This window comes from Gouania willdenowi, chromosome 11 (genome assembly GCF_900634775.1).
Source record: "Gouania willdenowi chromosome 11, fGouWil2.1, whole genome shotgun sequence".
NCBI lineage: Eukaryota > Metazoa > Chordata > Actinopteri > Blenniiformes > Gobiesocidae > Gouania > Gouania willdenowi.
In genome coordinates, this window is record NC_041054.1 from 29,649,631 (window position 1) to 29,666,744 (window position 17,114).

Here is a 17,114-nt window from a genome sequence, read left to right on the forward strand (position 1 = left end):
TGCAAACTTGTGTGTTCAAAAGAGACATTCCCGAGTGGTGACATTATGGATGAAAAGGGAAAAAAAACAAAAAAAAAAACTTCCAAACAACTTCGAAAGAGGAACTATTCTTGAACTGGAGGAATGCTAACAACGTCTGGCAGGGAACAAGGCCAACATGAACAACGATAGAGGAAGAGGAATAAAAACAAGACAACACTGACTACAGATGAGAATACACAAGAAAGGACTGTTCAGAACAACTCAAGAATGTTTGACCAGAGAGACATGTAAACCCATGTAAATTTGCGATGGTTAAACAGGGGACGGGACCCAGATAAGCAAACTGCTTCTCTCGTCTTCTTTTTCGGCATGTACAAAAAATGTAAAAAAAAAAAAAAAAAAGTGAATGTAACCATGTCGGAAATAAACTGAATAAATAAAAAATAAATGTATTAACTGTATATAAAACTTGTGTAGAATATATATTGTTAAAATAGTAATATAAGCTAAACATTTTTTGTGTGATTATCTAGAGCCTTGTTTAGTTTTATTGTGAAAGGGTAGGTTTGTATAAGCTTTGCTTCAACCTCCACACTTTGGCTTAAGGATTACACAATTGTTTGTTTTTGTATTTTCTTATTGTGGAGACTGTTAAAATAAATAATACATTCAAATATTTTGAATGCTTCTATGCAGGAAAAAAAGGAGGAAGATGTTAATGCAGATGTTCTTCCATGGAGCAGTCAGGGACACAGTTCATGGACCATAACCTCCAGCTCATGATGAACTCCTCATGAGCTGGTTGGACTGGTGTTGGTTCTGGAGCAGATAGAAACAGGCTTTGTTTTTTTCTAATAAAAACCCACAATCATTTTTAAGTAAATGTTTACATATATTGAGTTGGTTTGTAAATCTATTTTTACTTTGTGTAAATAAAGTTACTTATTTTGTATTCTACAAGGACTTTGTTCATTGTTTGTTGCCTACTTGTAAGCACACACATGTATTTATTTTTTATTCAGATCATTTAATTACTCTTTACATCCACTTTTTGTCAGATAGAAACATAACCTGCTGTAGCACACACTATTAGGTTTGTATTTTTTTATATTTTGATACATTTATAGAATTGAAAAGTTCATACAATACTCACCTAATAAGTAGGACAATTAAATAGAATGCAGTGGAGATTTCCAATGTATTGAAACAAATCAAACAGTAGCAATAGGTATAAAACAAATGTGGATCAATAAGGTGTTGTTGAAAATAAATAATATAAATTAAACATGATGACACAAACATATAATGAAATACAGTATAACCCTTCAGTCACACACAGTAGGTCCTCAGTCCAAACACACATTAATGAATGACGTCAGAGGGGTGTTCCATAAAGCAGGTTATGTTCAAACTCTGAGTTTATCCATAAACTCTGGGTCAACAAACCCCGCGATGGGAAACTCTGTGTATCTGATTCATTACAGCTGGTATGAAGTGGTTCAATCAACCCTGAGTATGTAAACCTTGGCTTACTGATGTGCACGCGCGCGTGAAGCAAGGGCTTCAATATGGCGCAAGTGCTCATGGGTAAACTGCTACGTACTCAGTGACGTACTGACGTAATTTGTGACGCAAAGACGTGGCCCCAACTTGCCGCTGCTGCGGTGGAAAACCAAACCAGTTCTTCAGCTAAACAGGACTAGCTCGGAAGTAGCTCTAGCTCCAACTGTAGCTCTGAACGAAAAGCTCGTGTTCTTGGTGGAAAATCACACAGTGTATCCCAGCCTTTAAAGTGTTTTCTGTTCCAACTGCAAGAACGGAATCCTTGAACCAACACAAGAACAAAGGTCTGAAGGCCATCAGAGCAAAGAACACCGCGCTGAAGAAGTCCACGCTCGGTCAGTTCTCGACCCGATGTGAGGAACACCGAACAAGCTGTGAAACGCGCTGAACAAGGAACCGGTCCATCGGTCCTATCACAAGCCAGAACCAGACTTTTCTTCAACAACCCTTCTACCACCAGAGACGGACCCATCAGAACAGAGGTACTCTGGATGTGGTTCCACACTGATCTTCTCATAGCTCACACTCACACTGAAGTCACGCTACTTTTCTTTCTTTCTCTACGAAGCTTTTACCTTTAAAGTGTAAATACATTTACAAGCACTTTTATTGTAAAATAATCCAGACAAAAAAGGTTAAACATGGCCGATCATCAGAGTTAAACCTAACTTTTGCTTCTTCGTTTTCTGACGACGCGGGAGAAGCGCGTGCACAAGCAAAGGCCACGTGTCTTCAGGCGCCATTTTGCTTGTAGTTCTACCATCTGGTTTGTCACAGCGTCATGACGCATGCGTGACGCGTTGTTGTTGTCTCAAGTTAGCCGCCGCGCTAACACACTAGCTCTCAACTTGTCCGTAGTTGTCTGTTCACAAGCGCTCATTGTTCGACCACCAGCCGCCGTGCTGTGAAGGTTTATCTCCTCCGCCGTCAGGGTGATGTTTTAAAGGCCTTATTTCAGAGTTATTACTCTTGTGGCGCGACGGAATCGATCCGCGACCAACTTACCGGAAACTCAAGTCGAGCTAACTTGTAGTTTTGAAGCCGATGTTGTGTTGCCACAGATTAATCTTTGCCACGAAGTGGAAGCTATCATTCTGTGCCGTTTTGATATTAGAAGTTAAGTCTACTTAACTTCAGGAAAGCTGAAACCTAGATTAACTCACAACCGGAAGCCACGGTTAGCCGCACCGCTGCGAAGCTAACCATCGTCTGCTGTGTTTAACATAAATCTGGCTCTGACCAGATTATTTGGTTGTCTCTTGGTATCGTTTACGTAACGGACACAAACATCACTTGCGTTTGTTTGCTGTGTACATTTTTCTGCTTTCTCTCCTGTTTTGATGTTTTTTGACTGAACCTCCGTCACCGCTTTTATTGTGAAAAGCTACTTCCGGTACGCTTGCTCCCAATGCGTGCGATTGACTTTCCTGGGCGTCACTGTCATCATAAACACTGCTCACTGTACACACAAACACACTAATTAAAAAGGTTTTAAAACAATAAAAACCTTAATTCAGAGGGAACAATCCCCTCGATCACGATTTAAACATCCCGACCATTAATTTACTTTCATCATATTTTTTTATTTTATTTTTTTTCTAGTTGATTATTATTTAATTCAGTTTAATGAAGAGTTTTCCATGTATTTACCTGACAATTAAGCAGAATAAAAGCATTTTGCTGCCATTTTAAACCTGGTGATTTAATTTGCTTGAGGTGAATTTAAATCTTGAATTAATATTACAATATTTCACTCTTTCACACCCTTAATCCAGCTTCAAACAGCTGTAACTAAAAAGCCCATTAAAAGTGAAACCTTTTTAATCCCTGTGATCTGCAATCACAGCGATTATTCTTATTGCAAAAATTTCTAAGCAAGATCAGAAAACAAATAAAAGCACAATCTCATCATGGCTCAATGGTCTGAAGAACAGTCTTTTGAGAACCTCGATCTCCTTTTACGACGAATCGTTGGCTCTGGAAAAACTGTTTTAGACAAAAAGGTCCAAGACACTGATCCAGATGAATTACAATCGTTATGGTCTGACAGCGTTCAGAACGCCTTAACGAGCAAACTAAAAGACAAAGAACTAGTGAAACAACTTGGTTTTATGATGACTGCTTTAGCGGCTCAGTTAAAGCACGAACAACACAAAAATAAAATCCTTGAAATTGAATGTGATTCCAAAAATTCAATGATCAAAGAACTCAATGAAAGCTGCAAAAGCAAAGATGAAAAATGTCATTTGTGCAAAGAACACGACCAACTCAAAGTGCACGTACATGAGTTGGAAAACACTAAAGTTCACATTGATAAAATAACTGCAGAAAAGGCAGAACTGAAAAACAAAAATGGACATTTACTGAACAAAATCAGTCAAGTGGAACGAAACATTGAAGCTGCCACCGTAAGAGGTGACGCCAGCTTTAATGAATCACACAAAAGTGAAAGATTACTCAGGAAAGCTGAAGTAGAAATCAAAAGCACAAACGCTAAACTTGAAGTGGCATATCAAAACGTAAATGCTGAAAAAGCACATGTTAATGACTTGCTGAAACAGGAGACCACCAGCAGAGCAGTAACCACCCAAACCGTCCAAAGAGCATTGGACTGCACCAAGAGGGAGCTGAGAGGAACAAAGCGCAAACTCCTCGACACACTCTCAAGCCCCTCCCCAAAAAAAGACTGGGACCAACATGACCGTGGTGGAGAAAATGCACCTCAGCCCAAGCCGCATGTTCCTCCCTCACCAGCACACCCTCAGCAACCCAGAGCTATCAAACGCGAAACCCCTGATCTCGCTGAACGAACGCCACCAGGTGATCTTAACTACGGTCGACCGTCAAATCGCGACCTAGATAAATTCGCCAAAAGTATTCCAAAGTTCAAACCGACATTCAACCAACAGCTTAACGTGCGTGCATATTTAAAAGACATTGATTGCTATTTGAAATGTTACCCGATGGCTAATGTAGATGACAGAATCTACCTGATCAAAGCAACCTCCAGCCAAATGGTAAACAATTTCATTGCTCGCCAATCTACACAAACCCAAAGCGACTACCCGACGCTACGCCGTCTCATAATCAAAGAGTTCTCTGACCAACTTCAGCAAACAGGTTTGGAGTTTGCCTCCACAATTGAGCAAAAAGAAAACGAATCGCCTCAACAATATTACCAAAACCTGCTCCAAGCATACTTTGGTGTTAAAAGAGAATCTGGGATGGAGGAAGAAATAGATTTTAAGAAACTCTTCATCCGAAATCTCCATCAGAGCACAAAAGTTCACATAGGTGTCGCTGCAAACCCTCATAACATGACAAGTAGAAAACTACGTAACATCGCTGTGGGAGGCTTCCTGTTGCACAAACAGTTAACCAAAAATGCACCATGCGAATCGAACATGTTGAACACCTGCTCGCGCTCTCCACAGCTGGAGGATGTCCATGATGCACAAAGATCCTGAAACACACCTCACAGCCTTTTCATTTCACTAGGCCAACACAGCAAAACAGTAAACCTGGTTATCACCACCATGCTCGGCGGAAAAATAAAAATCGAAACTTATGCTCAAACCAACATAAGAATGATTACCGACCACGCCCCTGGTGGTCAGATGATAATCACAACCGCTGGCAAAAAACAGTGAAAGACATCGCCCCTTTAACTACCAAAGTAAACAAAACTTTCAGGGCATGCGACGTGACAACTCGGACCAAGACTCCGAGCCGCACAATCATAACCATTTCAAAGACAAGTTAATTTAAAAAAACAAGTGAAAAGGTGATTTCTTTATTAACACAGATGTTTAAACAGGCAAATGATGACAACAATATCAGGTGTTACAAAAAGTCAAAGCAGTCCAAGCGAAGGGATGACAACGATCCTCCCTGCGATGTCCTGGTCCAAAAACAAGCACCAGCTCATCTTAACCCTACAGGGCCGGCCTCCAGCGAAGGCGACCCACAGGACCATCAACTTTTGTGTAACAAAACAACAAGTTTATCAATCAAAATCACATGACATGAACATACTACGAACGGCTAACAGAACGACACACCAAACGGACTTCACCAAGTCCACAGAACCAATGGGTTACGTGCTAAAACCCCCGACTGGCGACCCAGTCAGGACTCCTTCACTCAAAATGACACGGGTCCTAACCGCTCAACCAAGCATCAGAGGTGCTGCCAGCACCACACCTGACCCAAAAATAAAGCACCTACTTTCCATCGCATCTGACAATTTAGCTAGCGCCACCTTCAGCTTTGACCCACCCAGGTATCCCAAAACCGACATGATACCGGCGATAACTCACTCTCGTGCAGCTAATATGTCTAATGGCCCACCCACCTCGCTGCATCGGTTTTACCCAACCCGGTTAACACCAACCTGGGTTCGCCTCATTCCGAAGACCCAACCATCTCCTACATGGTTCGGCACTTTAAGGATCCTATGCCCAGCTATCCTGCTCCTCCTCATTCTAGTCTTCCTGATCCACTCAATGTTTCAACTCGGCCATTTTTCTGCTGTCCGATGCTTCTCGCACGCCGTCAGTTACATCTAAATTTGTGCTCCTGAGGACACCCAAATGCCTGCATTTGGGTGTCCTCAGAACCAAAGGGGGGTAACTCAAATACACACCCACGACGCGCGCTTCACCGGACACATAAACGTCAAGGCCACAAAAACATCATCACGACGGATCGCAGATTGATTACACAGGAAAAACATTACAGGCGACACCAGAAAGATGTCCAATCTGATGCTAAATTCACCAAGTTCTATCACAAAGACAATTAAAATTGTCCTCAATATTAACCTGAATAGACGACCCAACAGTGTATTCAGACTATATACAAGACAAAGTCCCTAATGAGCCACATCAACTGGTTGATCTGTAACCATCCAACCAGAAAACTTTACAGATCACATCTAAAAGTTAGCGTACCTACCTACGTACTACTTTGTATAGAGACTTCCTAATTTAAGCAGAGGCTGAGCTAAATTAGGACATAGGAAAAAATGTTCCTTTCTTTTCTTTTCTTCATCTCTGTCTTTAAACTCTAAATTTTGGTTTATTTGATTGCACCACACTTTTGTTTTGTTGTGTGCTTACCAGGAGTAAAATCCAGGCCACACCTTTTAAGTAAACTCTTTATTTTCTGCATTCAACACAACATTATCATGAAGGACATGCACTGTACACACCAGCCTGGTCTAGTCACACTCCAGCAGCTCCTGCCTACACCGACTGCCAGCCTGTGCAGTTGGCCTTCAACACCAGAGGGCATCTCCTCCTCAGCCTCCAGAGACCCCTCCTCTCCAGCCTCCAAGGGCGTCTCCTCCTCAGCCTCCAGAGACCCCTCCTCTCCAGCCTCTAAGGGCGTCTCCTCTTTCTTCTCGACCGAGGACATCCACCCTCCAACCCAGAAGCCCTGCTTCTTTTCCTCTGTTAACTCCTCTTTGAAACCTGGAGGACTCCACTCCTCCACAAGTGACGATCGTGGCTCCTTCCCTGGAGCTTTTTTATCTCTCCGGCCACCCTGTGAGACCCCTACGCCAGGTTTCTTCAACTCACGGTCGGTAAACTTTTTACTTTCCAGGAACGTAATTGATTAGAATTTCAAAGGATCAAGAATCTAATCAAAAGACTTTTTGACCGCTTTTGGTCAGGAACAGTTTCCTCCTCCTCCTTCCTTTCAAACAGAGACAAAGGAGCTGAGAACAGGAATTTATGACTTTGTCCTTCCCCCGCCGTGAAGCACATGACAGAATCTTTTCCTTTTGTGTTCTGCTTTTCTCCAAGAATTAACAATGAAACATTCTAAAAGCTGACACAATTTTTGACAAAAGTTTGAAATGTATTTTTCTTTACTGCCACAAACTCTCTTTATTCTCAGGAAATCAAGGACATTCTTAGAATAAGATCATATAATTGTTTTTACAGTTAAAGAGTTCCAAAAGAATATTGACACATGGTTCCACACTGATCTTCTTATAGCGCACACACACACACACACACACACACACACACACACACACACACACACACACACACACTGAAGTTATGCTACTTTTCTTTCTTTCTCTACTAAGGTTTTACCTTTAAAGTGTAAATACATTTATCCTTAGTTTAGTGAGTGTAGCGCTCTTTTAGCTTTATTGTGTTAGTAGGTTTTAACTTGGTTTGATTAATAAATGTTTATACTTTGAGAAGTTGTCTGTGGTTTATGAAAATATTGCAATCATAAGGTTTGTTTTATGGAGAGTAGATAGTCTTGACAAGAGTTCACAACCCTGGATGACAAGGTATTAATAACTAATTAAGTGATCTGAAACACTAACTCTATTTCAGATGGCACTTCTTGGCAACTTACTGTAATATTATTAATAATTAATATTATAATTCTTATCACTCCTTGTCAAAGCTCCTCCCCCTACAATTGCATTATAGTTACTGGATTCTTATATTATTTTGTTATTGGTATTATTGTGTGCCGTAGTTTTGTATGAAGTAAAGGTTGACAGTGACTCGAGATATACTTGCAAAATATTTCAGTGTCAATATTACGTTTTTCTGCAACCAGCAGTGGCTGAAACAATCATAATTATTAATTAAAAGAAGACATAAAATGTTTTAAATAACAGCAAAGCATAACAACAGGCCTGTTATTAGCTGTATTCTAACTTTTTTTACAACATTGCTTAAGGCTATACATTGCATTTCACAATTATTATTATTGTATAATTGTATGTCTACTGTATTATTGTTATTGCTAATCTTGTAATTATCTTTGTATTATATAATTGTTTTCATTATTCATATTTTACATTATTTTACATTATTTATTAAAATGATTGTTTTTATTATCGTGTTATAGTTTCTAGATTATTATTATATTATTTTATTGCTATTATAACCTTTACTATTATTACTATTACTGCTTTCACTATTAATATTACATCCCTATCATCATCATCTTAATTATTATCAGGGATCTACACAAACATTTGCAGTGGTAGCACTGGTGTGACCAATGGTTCAGTTGGTCGGGGGTGTACAGTATAGACATACATGCTGATTAATAGTAGACTTAGCTGACGTACTGTAGTTTTGTATGAAGTAAAGAGCGACAGTGACTCGAGATATATTTGCAAAATATTTCAGTGTCAATATTAAGTTTTTCTGCAACAAGCAGTAGCTGAAGTAATTATAACATAATATATACTAAATATATAATTTTAACAAAAAACTTTTAATTAACAGCAAAGCATAACAGGCCTATTATTAGCTCTAATATATGCTGTATTTTAACCCATCAATCACTGCAGTAAGTGTTTTTTTTTTTGTTTTTTTTCTGTGTAACCGGCTGTTGCTAGGAGCGCTAGATTCATAACATCGATGGTTCTGTTTGTCCTGTCGGCGTTTATTTCACTATAGTTATAACAACCTGCTAACAATATATCATCCCCTACATGTCCACGCACCTCTGCCTCCACTAGCACCGTTCCAAGATGGTGGCGGTGTAGATGCATCCCTCCAGTCGATGCACCATCTATGTATAATATGTTTATGGTTAAGAAAGCTAAGCTATGCTAAAGCTAACTGCATGGTGCCCAAGATAGTCTCACTGGAGTTCGTCAGCACACTTTGCGGTATTTACATAACTTTTCTTTCAGAAGTCTGTGTGGTCAATAAATGTTGTGACATTTTCTATCTTTGACCTGGTTTAATTCTGGATTGATAACAATAGTTAGTGTTGTGGTGGTCTTGAACACAACACTAACAATAGTTTAAAGTTAACTTTTTAACTTGTAAACTAAAGTGGATAATTTTGTACTTGTACTTTTTTACTTTTTAACAAGAAACCAAGAAGTTAAACCAAGATTTAACACTGGAAACTCCTGCACCAGGTGCAATGGTCAGCTTTATGCACTAAACATTTACACTCTAACGCTCTCTCACACACTCACGCTCACTCACTCAGTTGGACAGAAGCTGGAAACTGGTTAACCGTTCTCTTAACCCTCACACTACACATAATCCGAGGGTGTGCATCCATTATTTTTGACTTTTTTGGTGATTACGTTTCAAAACTTTTATTTTAAAATAAATGCGGGTTAAACCAAATGGGACATGAGAGGTAGGGGGAACGTCGGAGCTGCACACACTATTACTACTACGACTATAACGACAATTCTACAAATCACTTTTGGTTGTATCATGCCAAAAAATTTACGTGCAGAGAAGGAGTGGAAATGTGAGGCAATGTGATATTGATTGCGTCGTATCTGCAGAGATTAGAAAACAAGGACACAAATCCACATCTGCATCACATATGATTCACGGCCCATGTGGACATTGGAGTCATAACAGTCCATGCATGGTTGACAAAAAGTGTTCAAAGGACTACTCCAAACAGTTGAGACACACCGCAAACTTCTCAGACAACTCTTACCAACTGTACAGAAGATGAGCTGAAGATGCACCTGGCTCTCCCATCTTAAAGACAATCAGAGGGGGCTATAAATGTGCCTGTGAATAATGAGTGGGTTGTGCTATACAATCCATACCTCCTGCTCCGATACAATGCACACATTAACCTTGAAATTGTCCGTGCTGTCTCCAGTGTCAAGTATCGGTACAAATACACGGAGAAGGGTCCAGATCAGTGTCTGGTGAGGTTGGATGTTGAGGACCCTGAGCAACTGCGACACGATGTGGTGACACGCTATAAGTTAGGACGTTACATCACTGCATCTGAGACCTACTGGCAAATCTATGAATTCCCCATTCAACAAAAAAAAAACCGCCAGGGTAACCTTCCTTTTACAGTTCCCTAATTACCAGGTATTTACAAGGTAATTATCTGGTAATTTCATAGCATTTTATTGTGTAATTACCACCAGTTTAAGAAGATAAATAGATGGAAACTACAGCTGTACAAAGTATTTACCTGGTAAAATAAACTGAAATAACAGTGTATTATTGGGTGATTACTGCTGGTAACAAGTAAATACTAAAAAACTATAACTGAAATACGAAGGAAAAAATTCTCCAGGACTGCCCATCTTTTTCAACTGAAACCCATATTTACCTGTTATCCTCTGCTGCGGTGGCCCAGTACAGCTTTCCATTGTCTATGCAGTTAAATTAATTTGTAAACCACAAGTACCACAATATTAATAAGTAAAACATGTTAAATTACCCAGTAAGAAAGATAAACCTGTACTGTAAAAGGAACTATTAACAGGCTGGGGAATATATTTGTGATAATCAACATAAACTTGAACCTTAAAAGTTTCATAACATTACTAGTAAAACAAGCCAAATTACGTAGTGAGTAAGATGCAACTGTACCACACAAGGATGAATGTTTATTACAAAGATATAACAAAGGCACAGTGGACAGTAACAATATGTACCAAAGTTACCATGAACAGTATTCAGTGATATGTATTTATTTCTAAACATTTGGAGTTCAAAGACAACACTTAAACAGAAAAACAAAAACAGAACTCATCCAAATGTTTAAAATATAACAAATCCACAGTGGACAGTAACAATATGTTCTAAAGTTTACAGTTTATTTCAGTTTTTTAAACCAGAGAAAGCATTGGAAGGTTGTTACCAGTGTTAGGAACGTTACTTTTAAAAAGTAATTAGTTATAGTTACTCACTACCTGTTCCAAAAAGTAACTGTGTTAGTAACTGAATTACTCTATTATAAAAGTAACTCATTACCAAGGAAAGTAACTATTTGCGTTACTGTTAAAAAAAAAAAAAGTTGCCCTATGTCAAATAATTCATATTTTTTAGATGCGTGTGTCGTGAAGTGCTTCATTAAATTTGAGTTGCTTACAACAGATGTGGATAAAATCTTCTCTCCTGGATATAATGAACACTTCACATGTACGTTCTTGTTTTTGACCATAATTAATTTAAAGTAGTGTTTGTATCGTCACCTTAAAAATGTCAACTTTTATCAGACTGTTCCACGCTCACCATCTCTGCTGATTCATCAAATCTGGTGTGTGTGTGTGTGTGTGTGCGTGTGCGTGTGTGTGTGTGTGTGTCTTTCCTATGCTCCTTTCCCAGCCAGTGGTTCCATTCTATAAACTATAAGTTCATTTTTAGGACCCTCTCTGTCTGGTTTCCCCTGTATCTGTAGATGCCTTCTTTGAAACTTTGCCATCAATATGCTGTGTGTGAGCACCACTTACAGGGTGTACAAAATGTCTCTGTGATTCACCTGATAGTGAATGTATCCTTCACATGACATCTGCTGTAAGTACGCCAGGAATCACTAATCACCTCACTTCCAAGTCTGATATATTTTCGAATTATTGTGAGTAATTGCATCCTGGATCGATTTTCTACCAGCTTTAGGACAGGACGTCTACAGGACCTCTTCACTTCAGCATTCCAAAAACCCACGATCGTCTTCTTCAGGTGGGTCCACGTCCTCCACGTCCATACTGCAAATAAGTAAAATGTCATGTTTCTATGAAATGAATCTGAAATTATAGTGTTAGACTCACTTCAGGGATGTCTGATTCACCCCACTCGTCATGGTAGTGCTACCTGGCATATGACATTTCATTGGGCTGGCGTCCAAATCCAATTTTTTAGGTGTAATATTAATTGAATGCAGACTTAATATGTATTTGTAATGCTATAAACTAGACATATGTAATGCAGTATTACCAGCAGCATTGAGGCTGATCAACAGCACTTGATTCTAATCTTAGATTAATATAGATATATTTGGGTGGAGTATTTTACTCTATGAAATCCTGTTTGCAATGTGTTCATAGTACTCACAACATAAACAGACTTTACCGTCTGCTTCACAGATTTCTCGCAACAGCGTACTTACTCTGGTCAGTGATTTACTGCTTCCACATACTCCATCCTCTATCATGTCCACTTTTCTCTTTCTCAAGCCCTGTGACAAACAGACAAAAATGACAACTATCAACAACTGCATTTTCTCAGACAGAGAGAGAGAGACTAACCTGTGCATAACTTTCATCCATGATCTGGAGAAAACTGAGCCATCTCTGATGGTCCTGCCCTTGCCCTTCTACAGCACCTGTACATAACAGTTTGTCATTTGTCTTTCTTTCATGATTACAGTCCAATATAAAAGAAACAATAGTGTTACCGGTCCCAGGCATGGTGACCATAATAACCAGAAGATTTTATTAAATCGCTTGGCTGTAAAAATAACCTTCACGAATATGAAATTCAAAGGAGAACTACTGAAGCAAGGAAATAAACTCAAGGGAACGAAGGTGTACATCAATGAAAACCTGACGAAACAAAATGCAAGCATTGCATGGAAGGCACGCCAAATAAAAAAGGAGGAAAAATTGTGAAGACTTGGACAAGAAACTGCAGGATTTATATCACACCACTGGGAGAAGAGAACGGAAAACCAATCCTCATCAAAACGATGGAAGACTTGGGAAAATACGAAGGATCCACCTAAACAACAACATTACTGATGGTAATCATGGATATGGACCCAGATTTATATCTGAATGTTTTATCATGTAAAGCACATTGAGTTGCCTTGAGTATGAAATGCGCTATACAAATAAATTTGCCTTGCCTTGCCTATATAAACACTGGAAACAGAACTCACTGTGATTATTTTACGGAGACTGAATTAAATGTGGAAACCAAGAGTAAAAAAGGTCTGTCATTTATTCATTTCAATTGCTAGGTGGTGGGGTGATTAAGGATTACATTAAATTTAAATTCAAAGTGTTTATTGTCATATGTGCAGTTAGAAACACTTTTTCCTGTACAATGAAATTACTACCTTGCTTATGAACTAAGATATAATAATGTGTTTATACAAGTTAAATCTAACAGTGGAAAATACAACACTGCCAATAGAACTAACAGCTGGATTAACCTTGATGTAGAGACAAAACAAGCTGCAAACTTGTGTGTCCAAAAGAGACATTCCCGAGTGGTGACATTATGGATGAAAAGGGAAAAAACCTTCCAAACACCTTCGAAAGAGGAACTATTCTTGAACTGGAGGAATGCTAACAACGTCTGGCAGGGAACAAGGCCAACACGAACAACGATAGAGAGGAAGAGGAATAAAAACAAGACAACACTGACTACAGATGTGAATACACAAAAAAGGACTGTTCAGAACAACTCAAGAATGTTTGACCAGAGAGACACGTAAACCCATGTAAATTTGCGATGGTAAAACGGGACGAGACCCAGATAAGCAAACTGCTTCTCTCGTCTCCTTTTTCGGCATGTACAAAAAAAAAAAAAAAAAAAAGTGAATGTAACCATGTCGGAAATAAACTGAATGAATAAATAAATAAATCTGTAAAATGAAGGTAGAGTCTCAGAGGAAGAAACAAACAAGAACTCATTCTCTCCAAGTTGCATCTCTTATTTATTTTCAAACACATGTGCATAAATCCTGCTCAAATATATTCAAAACATGCATATACATACATTAGCTTAGTTTACTCAGCTAAACAAAAATATCAAATAATAAATCAACATTCTCTGTCATTATAGCTTTTAAAATTACATTCTGTACATTTAATGAACAAAAAGTGAATAGTGAGCTTCCAACTCTACTAAATTCATATCAGGAAGTCTTAGGAATGAACTGGAGCAATATACATGTTACACGGATTTAGCAATACAAAAGAAGCAGTCAAATAGGTAGGGAGAAAGAATCTTTATTATTAAAACCAGTTCATAAAGATTAATAAGCCTCACCATACCAGACTCCCAGTTCAACTCTCAATTATGGTAACAGGATTGGGGGGGGGGATATGGTTTCACAACAATTACACACTGGAAATTCAAATATTCCTCTCAAAGAGTTTACACACGTGAATATGCACGGCACACTTACACCCTTAAGGCCCCACCTGAACGCCTGACTGAGAGCTTACCGGGTATTGGTGACAAGGGGGGAGGACAAGTTCAAATAAAATGCAAAACAAAAAATTAATAAAGAGAAGAAGAAAATAGGAACTAGCCCGCCCCACGGGCAAAACCCAGCTATTTGCCCCTGACCGGCTCACGTGTCAGGGCGGACTAGAACAAAGGAAACAAAGCCTAACTAATAAACAAAACAAAACAAATTATTCTGAGCAAGAGCAGCGTATGGACCCCGATGCTCTGCAAAGAAAACATTAATAACCATAAAAAACACTTTAATACAAAAAACATATCAATAAAAGATGAACTACAAACAAACTTTAAAATACCTGGTCTGTCGGTAGTCTACCAACAACCAGCTGTATTCCACTCAAGCAGAGAACAAGCAGGGAAGCACATCTGAAATAATAAAGATGGTAAATGTCATGTGCTAGACACCAACACAACATACCATATACACACCAAACAGAATTTCCTGCACCTTCTGCATGTCCTCATACCAATGGCTGAACAACCTGTGTTCTTCCTGCAGGTCACCATTTGCAGCAGTCTTGACTAGAGCACCTGCCACATTCCACAACCCAGTAGCTGGAATACCTGTGTTCCTCCTGCAGGTCACTATTTGTAGTGTTCTTAATTAGTGCACCTACCTAACACCTGTCACATACATAAAGTACATCCACTTAATATTTTCTCAAAAATAAACACATTAGGCACAAGCTGCGAATTGCGCGAAATCCTGCTGGATTATCGGCGCATAAATGTTAATAATTCCATTGCCTAAACAGATCCTGAAAATGTGAATGTTACAGTATAATATAATGGCATATTAATCCTTACATACCATCTATATCCATCCTTGGTTCTTTTTAGTTTCAGGTTGTTGCACACGGCATTGTTTCTTCAACATCCATCTTAGTAACTTTTGACCCCCTTGTGCTGTCTTCTTAATTAATGTCCTTATCAATGTCATCTTACGTACACCTACTTCGCTTTTTTAATAGCGGATGTGTAAGCGCGGGCATTACCACCTGATCTCTTGGAACATACCATTCTGAAGTTGGTGTTAGGGGGAGAGAGGGTAGCATAGCGCAAAATCAGAGCGTTGAATTGCGGTAATGCGATGTTTAATTGCATTTAATGGACTATTCCATTCTTTGGGTCCCCCATAGAGGCTCACGCGGTCTTTTTTTTTTGTTTTTTTTTACAGTCTATGGGTCGAACGAGAAGGCGACGACGAACATTTTCATAACATCGCATCGTGGCAAGAAGAAACATTTTGTGAAGGTATTTTGATATTGCAGGATAAGTTAACTGTTTTTTCTCGAGCTAAAATTGATTCTCCAGCAAGGCATGGCTCAATTTGCTGCAGTGTGACACTGGAAGTGCACTACTAGTTGCTTTTTCTCATATTTAGATGCATAATGTTATTTATTCCTTTATTGAACTGCATTTTGAATACCGTAACTGATGTTCATTAAATACAACAGAGAACAAATGTTACCAGAACAGTGGATTATTCCATGGCCCTTAGCTCCTTTTAGTAAGTACAGTACAGTTCAAGTGCTTTAACTAATCTTTCTTTCTCTTTAAGTCATGCCATTGACACGGGACAAGAGACAAAAAGCAACCCACAAGATGACATGCTGCAGTCTGGTAATGAAGGTAACTTAGTTTTTTATGTAAAATTATGTAAATGCTACGAAAGTATTTAATGTGTAGCTTTTGGTTGTAGGATGGGTTTTTCCTGGCTCAAAAGGGGTGCTGCCTCCGTCACGAGGGGTGCCCTCTGTTGGCATTTACTAGTATATGCACTGTAAGAAATGTCCCTGTTAAACTACAGTAATGAGCTGACAGATGGTGGTTCCAGTAGAAGTCTGTTAATTTACAGTACACCTACTGTAACGTATCACAAGAGTATATTACACTACATATTACACAGTATATTATATTACATAGTATCACAATACTATGCTGTAAGGAAATATAGGTTCACAATGTATCACTGTTTTGTTTCATTGCATTATACTGTCATTTTAGTGTGCCCACTGTAATATCCAAAGACAGTTTATTACTGTAAAATTAATTTAGGTACTGTAAAATGTGAGCTTTACAGTTCAATGTTGCTAAAAGGTAATGATTTCAACATTTTAATTTATAAAATCAAACCCCTGCTTTCTGCTAGCACAGAAATGACTCAAACAAGAGATGCCCTTACAACCAGCTTGTATTAACAATTTTCTCTACAAATAAATTCAACCATTTACATTCTATAAAAACGCTACAAAATGTTGAACAGGTTTTAAATTTGCCATTCTCATTGTCAACTTTTTATAGAAAAGATTCAGCATTGAAACACACATTTTAACAGTTTTTGTGCAAATGTTACGCCTAAATCGAGGTGATCTGGGGGGCTATAGTGCTGTCCTGCACAACCCTCAAATTCACAACTTGAATACCTATAGAAGTGCAAAGCTTTAGAATTCACAAAACTTAATTTAAATAAAATGTTTTAACTATGTAAAAAAGTTGTACAAAATACGAAATAGAATAAAAATGTGTTGATATAGGCAATTTTATAATTACCTACATTTCTGAAATAAAAACCACAGTATATTTAAATCACTA

General features: G+C 38.5%; 1 long non-coding RNA gene across 1 annotated transcript; it reads left to right on the forward strand.

The window, feature by feature from the left end:
- The first annotated feature begins 1,243 nt into the window (after positions 1–1,243).
- LOC114472506 (uncharacterized) lies at positions 1,244–16,151 on the forward strand. The gene is made up of 3 exons (XR_003675130.1): positions 1,244–2,027; positions 15,697–15,773; positions 16,081–16,151. It is a non-coding gene; the product is annotated as an uncharacterized LOC114472506 (long non-coding RNA).
- Positions 16,152–17,114: the final 963 nt, after the last annotated feature.